This window comes from Tauraco erythrolophus, chromosome Z (assembly GCF_009769465.1).
Source record: "Tauraco erythrolophus isolate bTauEry1 chromosome Z, bTauEry1.pri, whole genome shotgun sequence".
In the NCBI taxonomy this organism is placed as follows: Eukaryota; Metazoa; Chordata; class Aves; order Musophagiformes; family Musophagidae; genus Tauraco; species Tauraco erythrolophus.
Genome location: NC_141496.1, coordinates 47,722,191 through 47,739,797, shown reverse-complemented (window position 1 = coordinate 47,739,797; position 17,607 = coordinate 47,722,191).

Below are 17,607 nucleotides of genomic sequence, written 5' to 3'. Positions count from 1 at the left end.
GGACACGCACCTCATGCAGAAGACAGGGTGCACAAAAGGGCAGAGTCGGCTATACTGCATAAATTTTTCTTCTGACTCTGTAAAATGGAAGGTATCGTAAAAAAATTGCCCCTTGCCCCTTCAACACAGTACTGAAACCTTAAACTGTGTCAAAAAGATATGTGCAAGGCCAGATTACTAGTTTCACTAAAATCCTTCCACAGAATAACCTTTTTTTTTTAAAGGAATACAGCCCCTTCACTGTTATCCCTTCACTGCTGTGTTCATTTTTACATATATGATTTCATTTTTTAAGACCAGTCACTGTGGATCCATTATGAGAGAGATAAGGGGGACACATCCTGTAGAAATCACCGGGTTTTGCTGCAGTAATTTTCTCAGTTCTCTGATCTCTTTAATTTCGAAAGAAAGGCCACCAGCTTTAATTTTTACTAATCTTCTCTTTTCAATGATTGCAGTTTCATTACATCCTCTTACTGTATCTTGCACAATTTGATGGATGTTGTAAGCGCAGCAAAGCTATATACGAATAAAGAAACCAAAAAGAAAATGCACAAATATGAATACAGTAGATCTTGAGTTAGACATTTTGCTTAAAGGAACCTACAAATGTTTAAGTTGCAACACGATTCCATGCAGTTATTCCAAAATCCTTGCTTTCCTAAGCTAATTGTATTTTCAAGAATTTATTATGACCTTACAAATCCATTTGATAGCAGGGTGGGCTTTTTTCCTGTCTTGATAACCTCAATATATTCTGAATATTGTTTTAACACTCCTACAATATTTATCCAAACAAAACCCCTCCTTTCACTGAGGTTGATTTTTCTACCCCCCTTTTTTTTTTTATTATAAGCACGAAACTATGAAAACTATGAAACTATTGTAACTATCAAAACTATGTGTTCCACTCCCTGTGTGTATGTATACCTGCATCTTGGTACATGCCCACTGCACTCATAACAGTGTGTCATCCTGATATCTATAGAGCATTACATGCACTGCTCTGGTAGAACTCTATTTGGAGTTCAGCTGTGATTGGCCTGTCCTACACAGGGTAATTTGGCACACGTATCATCTTACCTTTAGATAATTGATACAAATAATGGTCTTTAACAGAAAGAGGTGTCCTAGTTTTAGCTGGGACAGAGTTTTTTTAACAGCCAGAAGAGCTCCGTGTTTTGGTTTTACTCAGAGGCTCACTCTGAGAAGAATGTTGATAGCAAGCTGATGTTTGTGGTGGGAAGTGAAACTCCAAGGACTTTTCAGTGTGCCGGAGTGCAGGAACACGGTGGGACAAGGGGGACATGATTCCCCTTGTGATTTGTGGTGGAACTTAGGATTGAGGGCCAAACTGGCCAATTAGTATTCCATATCATGCAGCGTCATGCCCAGTATAAAAGCGAGGGTCAGCCGGACAGAAGGGCTTTTGCGCTTTGTTTTTTTTGCGCTTTTGCTCTTTTGCGCTTGCTGCGCTGTTGCTCTGCTGTTTTTCTTTCTTTTCTCTCTCTCTCTCTCTCTCTCTCTCTCTGCCCCTCTCTATTTCGGGGCCTCGCGTTCATCTGGGATTGCAGCTTCGGGACGAGACGGGCTGCGCATACGAGGGGGTGGTGAGCATCTACACTGTATTAAATCATCTGTATTAAATCGTTCTTATCTCAACCCACGGGTTTCCCATTTATCCTTTAATTCTCTCCCTCATTCCTGGGGGTGGGGGAGAGGGAGTGACCGGCTGTGTGTGGGGGGGAAGTTTTCAACCTAACCCACGACAAGAGGTCAGATCTTTAAAAGGCCTGCAGGAAAAAAAGGAATGTGGATTATCTGTGGAAGTTGAGTGGATATTGTGTACCTGGTAGGATGAAAAATACAAATAGGAATCTTGGGATATTGTTTTTCCTTTGTATTTCATGACTGGGTTGCTGTCGTTTACAGCTAGGCATATACTCATCAAATTCAAGAAAAAGGTCAAATGGGTCAGAGAGCAAATAACTGAAGGAGCTCCTAACTCACAGCCTCTATGTACAAATGGTTAAGGAATAAAGATTATAAATAAGGAAGAACAACCTTTGAATTCACCTGACCTGCTGCTAGATAGGAATAAGAGAAGAAGTGCTCCAGTGCTGATAATTGAGAGAGACTGACTGGCTGACTTAGGTGTCTATAGATTGAATGGTGTAATCCCCTGGGCAATGACGATGCTTTACTCCCCAAAATCCTCTGCTTTCCACTTGGGTTATTATTGTCCGCTCCATCCTGAAGCCTCCAACTGACATCACCACGAGGACTGTGCATGTTTTACTACTGATAGTGCATCACTGTTGTCATGGTTTGATGTGGAGGGGGTGGGGGTTCTGCTGGCAGGAGAGGGGTTTTGGTCCCTGTGACCTCCCTGGTTTTGGAACCGGGTTAGGCTTGGTTCTGGCCAGCAGATCAGACTCCCATCCCCCTCAGGGTTGAGCCAATAGGGCGCCTCTGCGAATTGCCCTATTTAAGTTGGGACAAAGAAACCGGAAAAGGTGCTTTGCCCAGGAGCAAGGAGAGAAGAGAGGAGAGCACTTTCCCTGCTTCCTGGCTCCCGGCCGGGCAGCTGCCTGCGTCGGGCCGGCGCTGCCCACAGAGAATGGTGGCGGCGGAGCCAGCTGAGGAACTCGGGGGCACCCCACTCCCAGGGTGCCCACTGGTCTGAGTTCACCCAGAGAGGACTGAGATCTGAGAGAAACAGCTGCATCGACACCAGGTCAGTGAGGATGGAGCGGGAGGAGGTGTGCCGGAGCCGAGTTTCCCCTGCGGCTGATGGTGAGATGGCAGGCGGCCCCCCTGCAACCAGGACGGCCTCAGTGGAGTAGAGACCCACTCGCGGCCCATGGAGAGAAGATGCCTGAGCCTGAGGATGGTCGTGTTGGGGTGCACGACAAGGCAGAGAGGCATCTGGAGTCTGCGTGACGACCCACGCCGGAGCGAGTGGCTACAGCTCCCTAAGTACCCGAGACTGTGGTAAAGCCCACACCGGAGCAATCTGTGGGGAGGATTGTTTCCGGTGGGCTGGACTCACGCTGAAGAAGTTTGTGGATCTTTCCTCGTGGGTAGGGGATCCATTGGAGCAGGGGAAAAGGGTGTAAGGACTCCTCCTCCTTTAAGAAAGAAGCAGCAGTAACAGCACGGAATGAACTGACCTGCACTCCCCCAGTCCCTGCCCCCTGTGCTGCTGGGGGGAGGAGGTAGAGCTGGGAGGAAAAGGAAAGGGGAGGGGGAAGGTGTTGGTTTTAATATCTGGTTTTGTTTCTTTCTGTCCTCTCGAGTAACCGGTTTTGTTTCCCTTTGTCCTTCTAAGTAACCATTAATAAACTGTTTTGCTTTAAGAAAGCCCAGTCTGTTTTGCCCAGGACCATGGGTTTTGCCCAGGATTTGTAGGTGTTCCCTCTGTTCTTGTCTCAACCCTCAGTCCCTTTATTTTTTTTTCCTCCTCTCTACTTTACTGGAGAAGGAGAGACTGTGTGAGTTTTAGTTGCTGGATCAGCCTAAAACCACGACAACTGTACTGTGATTTTTTGATGTTAGTGTCCCTGCAGCTTTTTCTTAAACAGGTGACATGATTTTTTTTTTCCCTCAATAAATCAGGTATTATTTTATGACACAAAAGCTCAGCCTTTTAAAAGTTATAGCGTAGAATAATTCTGTTTTATTCCCATCTGTTTATCTGCGTAACTACTAAGGGACTTGTCCTACAGACCTTGTTCACCCTTTGAGTGAGGGGAGGATGACAGTTATTGCAACAGCTGCAAGACCCTTTGAAAGGGAGACCTCCAGTGTAACTTGGGCACTGAACTACAGTTGTCTTGGAAAATGTATCCCTTAATGACATGCTGCTTTGGCATCTGTTTTAATTTTGGTTGCTGACATAGCAGAGAGGATTTTCTTTCATTTCATTATTATTTTCTCTAGGGAGTTTCTACAGAATATATATTACAATACCTGCAAGATGGATAATGCAGCTCCTGTATTCTTGCTACACGCCTAGTCAGATCTATTAAGAATACCTTTGTATAGTCTTTGAGAAAAGAAAATATATTTTTTTTATTGCCATCCTGAGGTACTGGTTATCTCTCTGCATCATGCTGTGATACTGCCTTCAGTCACACCACTCTGGAAAGCGCTCATGTGTTTTTTCTCTATTATATTAAGACATAAGAAGATTAAAGTTATATATTTCATTTAAGGTGATGTTTAGCTTCAGATGTTCCTAATCCAGAGTGTTTATGCCCAATTAGATACTCAGGAGGGTTTATCATTTAAAGTTCTTTCAACTGGCATCAGAAGAGTAACGTTCATTTTTTAGAACTAGCTAAAATTAAAGCCTAAGTCATTGAGAGCCATTTGAACTGTGAATCAGTCTCCATGACTGGAAGTTTCCAGATGTACAAGTACTGAGTTCTCCTTCGGAGCTTTCTGAAAGGAAGGGATGTGCATTTCATAGCTACATACAAGTCTGCATTAAAAATACTCTGCAGTACAGGAATGGTCCGGAATGGCACTAGTATTCAGTGCCACACTTTCAGTCTAAATACATAGAAATAAATAAGCCGTGCATCCAGATCTTGCCTCAGTTAAGAAAAGAACTGATGCAATTGCATAATAACAGTGTGATCTCAGCTGCCCTTGTGTCCACCTTACATAGGATTTAAAAACAATATCTAAGGATGACTGAGTTGCAATAAATCCTAATATCTTTTAGAAAAATACAAAATTTCATCCATGTTTCCATTTTTTTTTTCTTCCTTTCATTCTCTTAACTCTTTGGGGGATTGTTGACCTGAACTTGGACGAGACATACCTGGCACATTTTTGCATGTATATGTAGCTTTTAAGTCCTTTTTCAGATGTCTGTCTTCTTTCAGTATTTCAGTCACGCCAAAGGCTGAACATACAAGAATCATGCCATATTTTTAGCCCCCCTCCCCACTTTGCTTCAACATGAACAAAACCAGGATCTGGTCTCAAGGCAAGCAAGGAGAACTCCTGGATTCCAGAGTACCATTTCAAGAGCATTGACTTTAATCTCTGCTACCTCCTGCAGAGACTGGCATGAGCATGAGGTCAAATTAGCTTTCCATACACCAAAATGGATGAGCACGTTGCATTACTGGTGCTCTGGTTACCCGGGACATAGAGAAGGCTGAGGTACTCAATGAATTTTTTGCCTCAGTCTTCACTGGTAAAGCCTCTTGTCTTACCACCCAAGCTGTGGAAAGAACTAGCAGGGACTGTGAGGATGAACCACCGCCCACTGTACTTGAAGACCAGGTTCGAGAACATCTGAGGAACTTGAAGGTGCACAAGTCCATGGGACCTGATGAGATCCATCCGCGGGTCCTGAAGGAACTGGCGGATGAAGTTGCCAAGCCACTGGCTATTGTATTCGAGAAGTCGTGGCGGTCTGGCGAGGTCCCCGATGACTGGAAGAGAGGGAACATAACCCCCATTTTTAAAAAGGGGAACAAGGAGGACCCGGGCAACTACAGACCGGTCAGCCTCACCTCTGTGCCTGGCAAGGTCATGGAGCAGATTCTCCTGGGAACCATGCTAAGGCACATGGAGAGCAAGGAGGTGGTGGGTGACAGCCAACATGGCTTCACCAAAGGCAGATCGTGCCTGACCAACTTGGTGGCCTTTTACGATGGGGTGACAACATCGGTGGACAAGGGTCGACCAACGGATGTCATCTACTTGGACTTGTGCAAAGCTTTTGACACTGTCCCGCACGACATTCTTCTCTCTAAACTAGAGAGTCATGGGTTTGATGGATGGACCACTCGGTGGATAAGGAATTGGCTCAATGGCCGCACTCAGAGAGTAGTGGTCAACGGCTCAATGTCCAAGTGGAGACCGGTCACGAGTGGCGTCCCTCAGGGGTCCGTGTTGGGCCCGGCCCTCTTCAACATCTTTGTCGGTGACGTGGACAGTGGCATGGAGTGCACCCTCAGCAAGTTCGCCGATGACACCAAGCTGTGTGGTGCCGTCGACACGCTGGAAGGGAGGGATGCCATCCAGAGGGACCTCGACAGGCTGGAGAGGTGGGCCCGTACCAACCTCATGAAGTTTAACCAGGCCAAATGCAAGGTCCTACATCTGGGTCGTGGCAATCCCAGGCATAAATACAGACTGGGTGGTGAATGGATCGACAGCAGCCCTGAGGAGAAGGACTTGGGAGTACTGGTGGACGAGAAGCTCAATATGAGCCGGCAATGTGCTCTTGCGGCCCAGAAGGCCAACCACGTCCTGGGCTGCATCAAGAGGAGCGTGGCCAGCAGGTCGAGGGAGGTGATTCTCCCCCTCTACTCTGCCCTCGTGAGACCTCACTTGGAGTACTGCGTCCAGTTCTGGAGTCCCCAACATAAGAAGGACATGGACCAGTTGGAGAGGGTCCAGAGGAGGGCCACGAAGATGATAAGAGGGCTGGAGCACCTTTCCTATGAGGACAGGCTGAAAGAGTTGGGGCTGTTCAGCCTGGAGAAGAGGAGGCTCCGGGGTGACCTTATAGCGGTCTTCCAGTACCTCAAGGGGGCCTACAGGAAAGATGGGGAGAGGCTGTTCAGGAGGGCCAGTTATGATAGGACAAGGGGTAACGGTTTTAAAATAGAGGGAGGTAGGTTCAGGTTGGATATTAGGAAAAAATTTTTTACCATGAGAGTGGTAGAACACTGGAACAGGTTGCCCAGAGAGGTGGTGGATGCTCCATCCCTGGAGACGTTCAAGGCCAGGTTGGACAAGGCCCTGAGCAACCTGATCTAGTTGGAGATATCCCTGTTCCTTGCAGGGGGGTTGGACTAGATGACCTTTGAAGGTCCCTTCCAGCCCTAACCATTCTATGATTCTATGATTACTCCTGTCTTACAGCTCGTTCTAGCCAAAGCAGAGATTCGCAACATCTGCACACCGAGAGTGCACTATTTAGGGTATAATTAACATTAGCTTGCCTTGAACCAGATACAAGCATACTAAAAAGTGTGACCAGTAGCAAGACGTAAGTATTTTGTGCCATTGTGATAGCACAGCCATAGACAATGTGCAAGCATTTTACATACGTGTCCAAGAAAGGTGACCACCAACAGGGGAAACCAGTGTATGCGCAGCTGCACACAGGAAGCACCAACTAAGAAGAAGTTGTCAAATGGCAAGACAAATACAAAAGGCTGCAGTAGGCAGGACCTCCTGCTACATGCAAAAGAAGGACGACTGACAAAACCAGAAACGAGGTAAGCAGTAGGAGAAGCCAATGAGATGCCTCTTTCAGAAGAGGGGCAAAGAGTATATAAACATCTGGCAAGGAGAGCAAAGACGGAGAAGGAAGAGAACAGGCCTGCATTTGATCAGACTTCCCCCGTTGAAGAGCTCTCAAGCTTTATCGCCTCCACCTCCATGACCAAGGCCACCAAGAACCTACCCATCAGGTCTCACTTCATGGCATCGGCTTCATGGTACCACCTGTATAGAGGTGATTTAGGGTATCAGTGTTAAGGACAAACAGTTTTATGTATGTAGTGAAGATGATTAATATTGTCTAAGTACAAATCGTCAGCACAAAATGAGTCGTTAATGAATGAATTTAATAAAGGCTTTTGAGTTTAAAATTGGCCTGCTTTATCAGCCTGCTAAAAACTCCAATCATAACTATCTCTAATTCCCTATATGTAAATATATATTTAGTTGCTAGATTACCCTCTTTTTAAGCTTTAATGATCACGAAGTAAAAACGTGAACAATTATCTTTTACAGGTGCCAGCGTCCTTGATTATAAAGCTTAAGTCATCCCTGCTGTGAGGGTACTGTGTTTGAATCCTACTAGGACACGTGTCTCTTTCTCAGTGAAAAGAGTTAGAGGCAATTCATATAGCAGTGTGAGCATCTTAATGACCAGAAAGTGCCAAGCTGACCAAAATTTGTGATACAACTACTACAGATAAGTAAACATATAACTTTCCAGCGTAATCTGACTGCTGAAACATTGTTTGCAGGATACATCCTTCTTTAGTGTAAGTTGGCCAAGCTCCACGGAAGTCCGTCAGACCCAGACAAGATACTGGTCCCACTCATGAAAGCTAATGCTTTGCAGTTTGACCACCTCTCAAATCCTTGCCACCAAAACATACTTGCTGAAACTTTAGCAGCTGATCTTCTGTCTGTTTGTGTCATTTTTAAGGTGTCTCTGCTTATGTATCTAGTATAGAATCTGCCGCTGCTGTCGACACATGCTTTGTATCATTTTTGATCATCTCTAATTTGGCAAAAGCATACTCTTTAGCAACCCTATAGTTTCACAGAAGATGTGTGCATCTTGCTGACCTTCACTTTACAAAGACGTAACTAGAATTTCACCTCCTCTTCCTGTTCCACTGCGATTTGTCTGAAGACTTTTTAAACTTCTGTTCAAAAACTTGAAAAGGAAATAGTAGTGACTGATTACAGCAGCCTTGTGTTTAATCAGAAGCGCTGCCCATCTGCTCAAAGCCTTTATTTGCATAATCTTTAGTTAGATGCCACATCTTCTTCAATTTGATATCAAAAGGATATAACCTTCAAGCCTGCATCAGATGCCATTGTTATTACATTTCTGCAGCTGATGCTGCAACTGAAAGCCTTCTCCGCCAGAATGCCGGGCTTACAATTTTTTTGTGTTTATCTGAAATATGGCTCAAGCATGCCTCTAACACTGCATACAATTGATGGGTTTTTTGTCATCTTCATTTTGAAAAATATAAAAATTAAAATTATACTCCACTAGGTATTAGGAAGTTGGTAGTATCTTAAAATCTTTAATAATGCACTCAGTGTTCAATTAAACATACCCCTGTGACTTTGCAGGCTGAAATAGAGTAACATCTAAAAGATGCCCAAATTAGGTTTCTGTGGAGATTAGAACCAGCTATGCAACACTAGGCAAAAGAGAGTTTGTTGAGTTTGTAAGCTGGTTAATGCCACTCTTTTGCTCTGAATGGATTGCCTTGATTGTCTCACTTTGGACTCCACTGATATTCACTCCACACAATATTCAATTCCTAAAATACATCTTAGTATATGTAATGTCATTAGGAACACACTTAACTTCTCTGAGCACGGATTAATTATAATTTCTGTGAGATTTGGTAAGTGTTTGTAGATCTAAACCTTGTGAGACACATGACATTTTGTCTGGTCCTTGGTACCAGTGGGAGTTAGGGGCCGACTAAGATTCCTCCCTACTGGCTTGTTAAAGCTTTCTCTGCTCCTTCCTACAATCCTGTGCAATGTAATGTACAAGAGAAAGCCTAGGCAATAACAGTAACTCATTTAAATCCCTGAGAATTCACGTATGCTCTTCCATATCTCATGGCATGCCAGGTTAGCCAACTGAGTCCCTTGCAAGGTACTTTGTTGTCCGATTGCAGGGACAGCAGGTCCCAGACCAGCCTGCTCTATTACCTACTATGTTTTCTGGGGCTTATACAGATTGTCAAGATGTTTCATTTTTTCAGTTTATAGATTTACCACACCACTCCCCAATATAAGAAATGCTTCACTTGCTATATAACTTATTTAAAATCACCCTTAAGACAAGCCAGTTTGAAGTGAAAGACAAAGTAGCATGATAATTTCTAACACAGCATCTTTGCAAATGTTCTTAACAAAGTAAGCAAGTAGAGTTGGGGCAAGGCGCTGTCAGAGTGAACACTGGATGTGTTTGCACCATGATCACACTTAGATTCCTTATGCTTCAGGATGCATGCATTAGAAAAAATCTCCTGATGGGAGAGTTTCCTGCTCGTAGCCAGCCCTATTAGTTTCTTTGGGCATGGAAACATTCTGTGATTGGACCAGAAGACCTCTACTCCGTCTGTTTACGAAACTTTTTGACGCCTTGAGGTCACGTAAAATTTCTTCCTCCCACCTGGGTGACTAAGGGTGCTGCTTTTGTAGAGTGAAGTGTCTTCATCTCTTGAGCATAATATTTAACATCATTTGCATACTGACAAAATGCTCAACAGAAATATTTGAATGGGAAAACGCAAGTGGCTCATTACCGGCTCTTGACTGAGACATGACCTAAATTAATCACTGTAGAATGACATTAAGCTTTGTGTGGCTGACCTCCTCCTCAATCTTTGAGACAGCGCAACAATTACAAAATGTAGAGAACAACATGGTGCAGCTTCCTGTCTTAATCATTTGTGTTCTGCACCTTTAGTATTGTTTACAATTTCATATTGTTTCTTCTATCAGCAAAATAACTTAATTGGCTTTTACATGTGTCCTGTTTGTACAGGACAGCTTTCTCAGGTATGCATATCAAGACTGGATTCATGCTTTACATGAAAACGCCTAGACAACCACCTATTAATAGGGCTGTACAACTTACGGAGCAAGGGTGATCACAGTCAGGACGGTCAAGGAAACTAATCATTGGATATACCACCCCTCACCGTGAGAGATCAAACACAGCAATCTTCAGATCTATAGCACACAAAACTCAATTGTACCTGAAGTTGTAAGTGGCAATCAACAGATTGGTGAGTTCATACCATCCTCAAAGATGCTGTTAACAGACTGTAGCTGTAACACACTGGAAAACAGGCCAAAAGGGACCTACCTCACTTTATTCAACAACTTTCTAAACATACTATGTTGTAGAAATTCTTGGATTTTTGAATGAACTAAAATAACTCTGTTTGACTACTCCCTGTCAGATATGTGAGAGTCAGGTAAACAGTGGGGCTTTTTTTATTCTTTATTTTGAAAATAAATTCTGAAGGATGCTCTGGAAACTGAACTTCTATTTTCAGAAGAGGGTTAGCAATAAGCATGTCTCAATCTTGTTTGAAATGTCGTCTCAGAGTGAAATTACGTAACTTTGTCACAGTCATGCATCTTTAGGTTGTTGGCAGAGTTCCTCCAGCAGCCATGGATGGTGGTGTTCGACACATATCCATTGGAAAATCATACTAGCCCACCAAAACCACTTCGGAGACAGCACCAAAGGATTAGATGAGAACAAGTGGAACACTCCAGGCCTTTTCGCTCAGGGCCTCGAAGGTCAGCAAGACTCCACCTGAGACTGGAAGTCTTCTCAGCACATCAAATTACAGCAACTTTTCTTCAGAGAGCCTGGCACCAGCCTTCCGCACTGTAAAGGGGATATCAAATTAAACCACTGTGTTTCTTCTAAATTACCTTCTTGACATAGACATTTCAAGCATATGAGAGCTGCTAAAGCGTAAGCGCGCTTTATATAATTACGTCAGTGTGTGACAAGCATTTGGCTCATATACGAACTTCTGTGGCAGAGATGCTAGCTTTCTGCTGTCATTTGTTCTGCTGCGTATAAGTTCCCATGGCATCTGCACAGTAATTACAAACATGGATTCAAACAGCTGATAGTGGCAATGTTACTAAACATCCCTTTGACCAGGTAAGTGTCTTGACTTCTGTCTATTTAAAAAAGGCATTACAATTAAAAAGCATCTGCTTATTGTAAGAGAATTTGAGCAGCTAGGAAAGGTGTGAGTCCTGGAAATGCTCCGGGGCTTGCTAGCAAAGAAGAATCCCCTAGAATGTTTTTTTTTTATTCTTCCCTAGGTGAAAAGCATGCTGCAATCAACAGGTCCAAACAGACTGTTCCCAGCTTCTTTAGCTGCACTGCAGCACAAGACAGAGTGCACTCAAATTCCCCAAGCCTTGGGACAAGCCCTTGAGCGTCAGGTACTAACTGCCATAAAGAGCTGTCACATACCCGTCTCCCTTGCGTATCTCATAGCAGCAGAGTTGCTTCAAACTCATCAGTGAGAGGCATGTTATTTGCAAAGACTGTTAACTCCTGCTACAGATTCTGATCTCAAATATTTACTTTAGTAAGAGATGGGCTTGTTCCTTGCCGCTTCTGTTACATTTACTGATAGAACACAGTAAACACATGAAAAGCGTCTTTCATAAGTATTCTGCTAGCATGAGGACTGCAGATTTAGCCTTGCGGTGTGTTAAATTTCTTGTAAAGTACCTTATTAGAACAGGTCAAAAAACACAGGGCAGTTCTCCTGTCTTGCTTCAGTAGCCATGATGAGTGACAGATTACTTACATATGCCTGTAAATAGGCAAATAACTTTCAAGGTCTCTAATTGTTTTTTTTTTTTTTAAAGCAGAATCTCTGATCTTAAGTGCTGACTGATTTTGAATAACAAAAGGAAGTGACAGCCTTTTAATCCTTGCTTCCAACATCAGTTTGCTGTCTCTGCCATTAACAAATCCTGAAAAAATGAACCAGTAGTGGGGGAAAAAAAAATGTGTCGCCTTTTCCTCATCAAATTCAATGCTTCTTTTAGTATTTTTAGGTGTTATTATGACAATAAAAATTACTCTATATTCACTCATTACTGCTCTGGAATGAGTTTATTCATCAGCACTGAACTTGAATTTCTCATGTGCTAATAGCTAATATTTCGTTCACTCACTTCTGCACAGGATACCAGCTAATTTGCCCTGTGTTTTGGAAAAAAAAACCCAAACAATTATTAACCTCATCAGTGAGGGTGTACAGGGCTCACACTTTGCTTGAAAATTTCAGAGACATATTGTAAAACTTCCTGTGAAGTTAAGTGTTACAGAAATGATAAATTATTGCCACAAAGTGGCAAAGAAGACTGCTCTCAGATCCATATTTCTAAGTCACCAATTTTATTTCTCCTTGGCTGTATCACTATTTTTAGATATTAATCCATGCTGAGTTTACTCAGGCAAAACTCCTTCTTGAAGTTCCACCATTCTGTCAAAGCAGAAAGAATGAAGATCCTGGGTTTGAGTCGTGTTTCTCTTTGTTTGTGAAGAGGACACAGAATATTATATGCTTTTCACTGTTTCTAGCTCTCTGAATATTTTCTTACATTTCCTAAATATAAGCATTTGTTATACTGGATGTGATACCTAACTAGTCCTTAGAAATCCAGAAATTTGTCTGAAACTGCTGATTATTTTCAGCATCATCTAAAAGTACACCTGTTCTTTGCAGTGAGGCAATGACACATGAGGCATATTAGGCTATTCCCCTTGCATGAAGCCACACAGCAGAGTAGCTTTAAAATGTCTGATAGGATTTTAATCCCGAGTGGAAAATTAATAGCATGTTACGAGAAAAATGGATAAGAAAGTAAGGATAAGATTCTTCAGTCATAAGACAACAAAAATTGAAAGCAGACCATAGATTAGTTTGAGAGATAACCATAGGGGTGAGGGGGTGAATGTTCAAAACTAAGCTTCTGAATTCCCAAGCCCAGGTCTGCTATTTGCTAGCTACAACCTGTATGGGCTTGTTGTGAAATGTAGTAACACCTGGACTAAGCAGAAGTGGCACAGACCAAATCATTCAATGAATAAAAAGACACACCATAACATGAGGCAAAACCTTTAATTAAGGGGTAGATAACAAGTGTTTCTGTATACATAATATTTAGATGGAGAAAAGCAGGTTTGAAAAATTGGAACAGTCCAGGAAATCGGGGAAGATCCTTGGAAATGAGCCCAGGGATGCTTGGGGACTTGGCCACTGACATCCAAGATCAGTAAATGCAAGCACCAGAAAAGCACAAAATCAACACGTTCTTCCCAGCTCTCCAGGACCAACCACAATCTACATAACGGGAAGGACGTCAAGACTGACTGAAATTATCAAGGAGGATAACAGTGCCAACACCACCAGTTCTTAAAAACCCAGTATCCAAACACACTATGCTATCTCTCTCATGCTCATGACAGTAAGACATGAAAATAAAGTAGAAAGAAAACATCTAATAAAAATGCATTACTAGGTTATGTAGAGAGAAGCTTCTACAAGACATAAACCTACCATAAACCACTGCAAGTTTAGCCAGTCAAACAACCACTAAAGCAAATATTTGATAAATTGCAACACATAATTTCAGTATCACTCAGAAAAAAACTCTCTAATATTTGAACATAAAAACCATGATAATCAAGCCTGAAAGATAAAGACAGAGAAAATAAATATTGAAGACAAGACAGACACTACAGATGTGAAGCATGAGTCTGTTATGAAGCTTTGTATGCAAGAATTCAGAGCAGGATCAAATGAAGGAGGTGAAGAAATCTACTAAATCTTTTCTCCAGTGAAAATAATCACACACGTTAAGAGGCAGTGTTGAATTGTACTCACACTGTTGTTCTAAGATAAAGCTGTCATTGATTGCTGCAGTGAATAACATCCTACACTGCCTCAAGGCTTGTTTCTCCTCTCCTGGAAATCTAAATGAAACTTTTGCCACTGATCCCAGTGGAAGTAAAACCAAATGTAGAGAAAGCAACAAAATAAAACAAAATAAGAACTTCTTCAGTGCAGATTTATTCCTGCAGACCTAACTGATACTCAAGGTTTGTCTGTGTAACATGTCAGTGTTTGGCTTCACTGTAAGAAACGAACAAGTATTTGTAACCACTTTAAGTATCACCTGAAGGACAGGTCCTGGTTGACTGACCTGATCTCCTCTTACGAAAAGATGACCCACTTAGAGGATGAGGGAAAGGCTGTGGATGTTGTCTACCTAGACTTTAGTAAAGCCTTTGACACTGTTTCCCACAGCATTCTCCTGGAGAAACTGACTGCTTACGGCTTGGATGGGCATATGTTTTGCTCAGTAAAACTGACTGGATGGCCAGACCCAAAGAGTTATGGTGAATGGAGTTAAATCCAGTTGGTGGCCGGTCACAAATGGTGTTCCCCAGTGCTCAGTATTGGGGCCAGTTATGTTCAATATCTTCATCAACGATCTGGATGAGGGGATTGAGTGCACCCTCAGCAAGTTTGCAGATAACACCAAGTTGAGCGGGAGCGTTGATCTGCTTGAGGGTAGGAAGGCTCTGCGGAGGGATCTGAACAGGCTGGATCGATGGGCTAAGGCCAACAGCATGAGGTTCAACAAGGCTGAGTGCCTGGTCCTGCACTTGGGTCACAACAACCCCATGCAACGCAACAGGCTTGGGAAAGATTGGCTGGAAAGCTGCCCAGCAGAAAAAAGGGATCTAGGGGTGCTGGTCAAAAGCTGGATGAGTATGAGCCAGTGGTGTGCTCAGGTGGCCAAGAAGGCCAACAGTGTCCTGGCTTGTATTAGAAATAGTGTGGCCAGCAGGACTAGGGAAGGGACTATCCCCCTGTACTCAGCACTGGTGAGACCATCCCTTGAATGCTGTGTTCAGTTTTGGGTCTCTCAATACAACAGAGACATTGATGTGCTGGAGCATGTCCAAAGAAGGGCTACCAAGCTGGTGAAGGGTCTGGAGAACAAGTGTTATGAGGAGCGGCTGAGTGATCTGGGGTTGTTTAGCCTAGAGAAAAGGAGGCTGAGGGGAGACCTGATTGCTCTCCACAACTACCTGAAAAGAAGTTGTAGCGAGGTGGGGGTTGGTCTCTTCTTCCAAGTAACAAATGATAGAACAAAAGGAAATGGCCTCAAGTTGTGCCAGGGAAGTTCAGATTGGCTATCAGGAAAAATTTTTTCACAGAAAGCGTTGTCAAGCATTGGATCAAGCTGCCTAGGGCAGTGATTGAGTCACCATCCTTCCAAGTATTTAACAGATGTGTAGATGTGGTGCTAAGAGAAGTGGTTTAGTGGTGGACTTGGCAGTGCTAGGTTAATGGTTGGACTTGATGATCTTAAAGATCTTTTCTAACCTAAACGATTCCATGCTTCTATGAAATCCAATTTGTATTTCTAAACTGATATACACTGATCAGAACTCTTTACATGTAGCTCAGAGGTCTTGCTGAATGCATTTCACATGATTGCTAGCCAACTGTGTGGTTGCTTGAAGAAACCTAGTCACTTTCAACAGTTCTAAAATCTATGCAGCCAGCAGCCACTTCATCATGTGGTTACATACTTGGCTTGTACCTACCCATACTGAAAGACACGATCTCACACATGGCTCCTTGCAGCTGATGTTAAAGTGCTGACCTGTATCCAGATTTTAAGTACTTTTCTATACTGAAAGGATATGACACATGGCAACCATAATTTTTCTTCTCTGCCTAGTCCAATTGTCAGTAGGACTGGCTCCTGATTCACATACAGTTCTGGGAAGTTCACGTGCTGCTAGAACCAGTGATGGCAACAGGAGGACAGAGTTGCTGGATAATCAAGTGTCATAACTATAAGAGCAAGCAAGCCAGCAGGGAATACCAAAGGGACAGTTCTTCAATGCCTTGCTGTCTGGTTGAATACCCAGCTATCCCTCAGTGAAGACTACTGCCATTTTCTCCTTGCAAATTACTCCCAGGGCCTCTGCTTAGAGGTAGGTGCTATGTGTCTTGAGGGTCTGAGAAGACTTGGATATGCACTTTTAGTCTGGTTAAGTAGGGTGGGATACATTTATTTGACCTTGGAGCTGTAGGAAAATAGCTGTAGTAATTTTTTTTAGCTCAAGAGGAGGAACAAAGAAGATTATACGCCTAAGAGTTCACAAGAATGCCCTGCATAAAATCGAGCTGATGTGTCATCTGTCACACATGGATGGAAAAGCAACAGAGATATGCATGTTGTTCTAACAACACATGAATTTTGGGACCACAGTATTTTTGTTGAAGGAAAAAATCAGATTTTTCAACACTTCTAAATGCCTTAATAATGGCAAAGAATTGTAATGTGGAGAGTAAAATGAGGTGGCAGTGAGACAGCAAAGCCAACTAAACACCTTGGTAGACTAGCTCAACATTCATAGCTCCATAAACTTGTGATCAGCCTTCAGCTGGTGCCATTTCAGGCACAGAACGCACCAGTATCACTAAAATTCTTTACAAGTATCTTAACTGAAGGACTACATGTTCAAAACACTATCAGAATACCAAAAAGACATTATTTAGCTTGTGGGAATTGCCTCCTAAGCCTTTTGAACAGGAAGTTCTGGTTACAATTTGTTTTCCTCTAGAATTAGGAGCTCTTAAATGAGTGACAGAGACAATCTGACCTGGCCACACGGTGTGGGTAACAGTAAAGCTATGTTAGTTGTTGGATGTTTAATACAGAATGCTATGACGCACACCTAGAAAGGAGGAGTGATCAGCACTGCTAAGTATGTGTGGAAGTGTTTTCCACCTGGAAATCAAAGAAAGTGTGTGTTTTACTCAAAGTGTAAGCCTATCCTTGTTCTAAGGTTCCGTGCTTTGGTTTTCACTCTTGTAATGCCTTGTGCACTTAGATTAAAATGTATAGCATGTTACAAACATGCAAGAAGACAGGACAGAATTTGGCTGTTCCAGCTCCTCATCCTTTACTGCCTTCTATGGTTAATTCCCTGCTCAGATTTCTGATAGCTGGAGTAGGAGAGTGATTGTTGCAATGCCTGCAAGGCCTCTCTTCTTGTTCAAATGGCGACATAAAAAGAGCAGATAAGATAGGGACATCAGTGTTGTGAATGGGACACACAAAACTGTCTCAGCGAGCGTTTCTCCAACACTGATAATCCTAAAGATGACGATGACTTATCAGATGGATTAAACAATAATCAGGCAACTAAAAGAGGCTTTGGAAGAAAAGAAGGAGTCAGCCTGAAAACCAGTATAAAAGAAGCAGGAACAT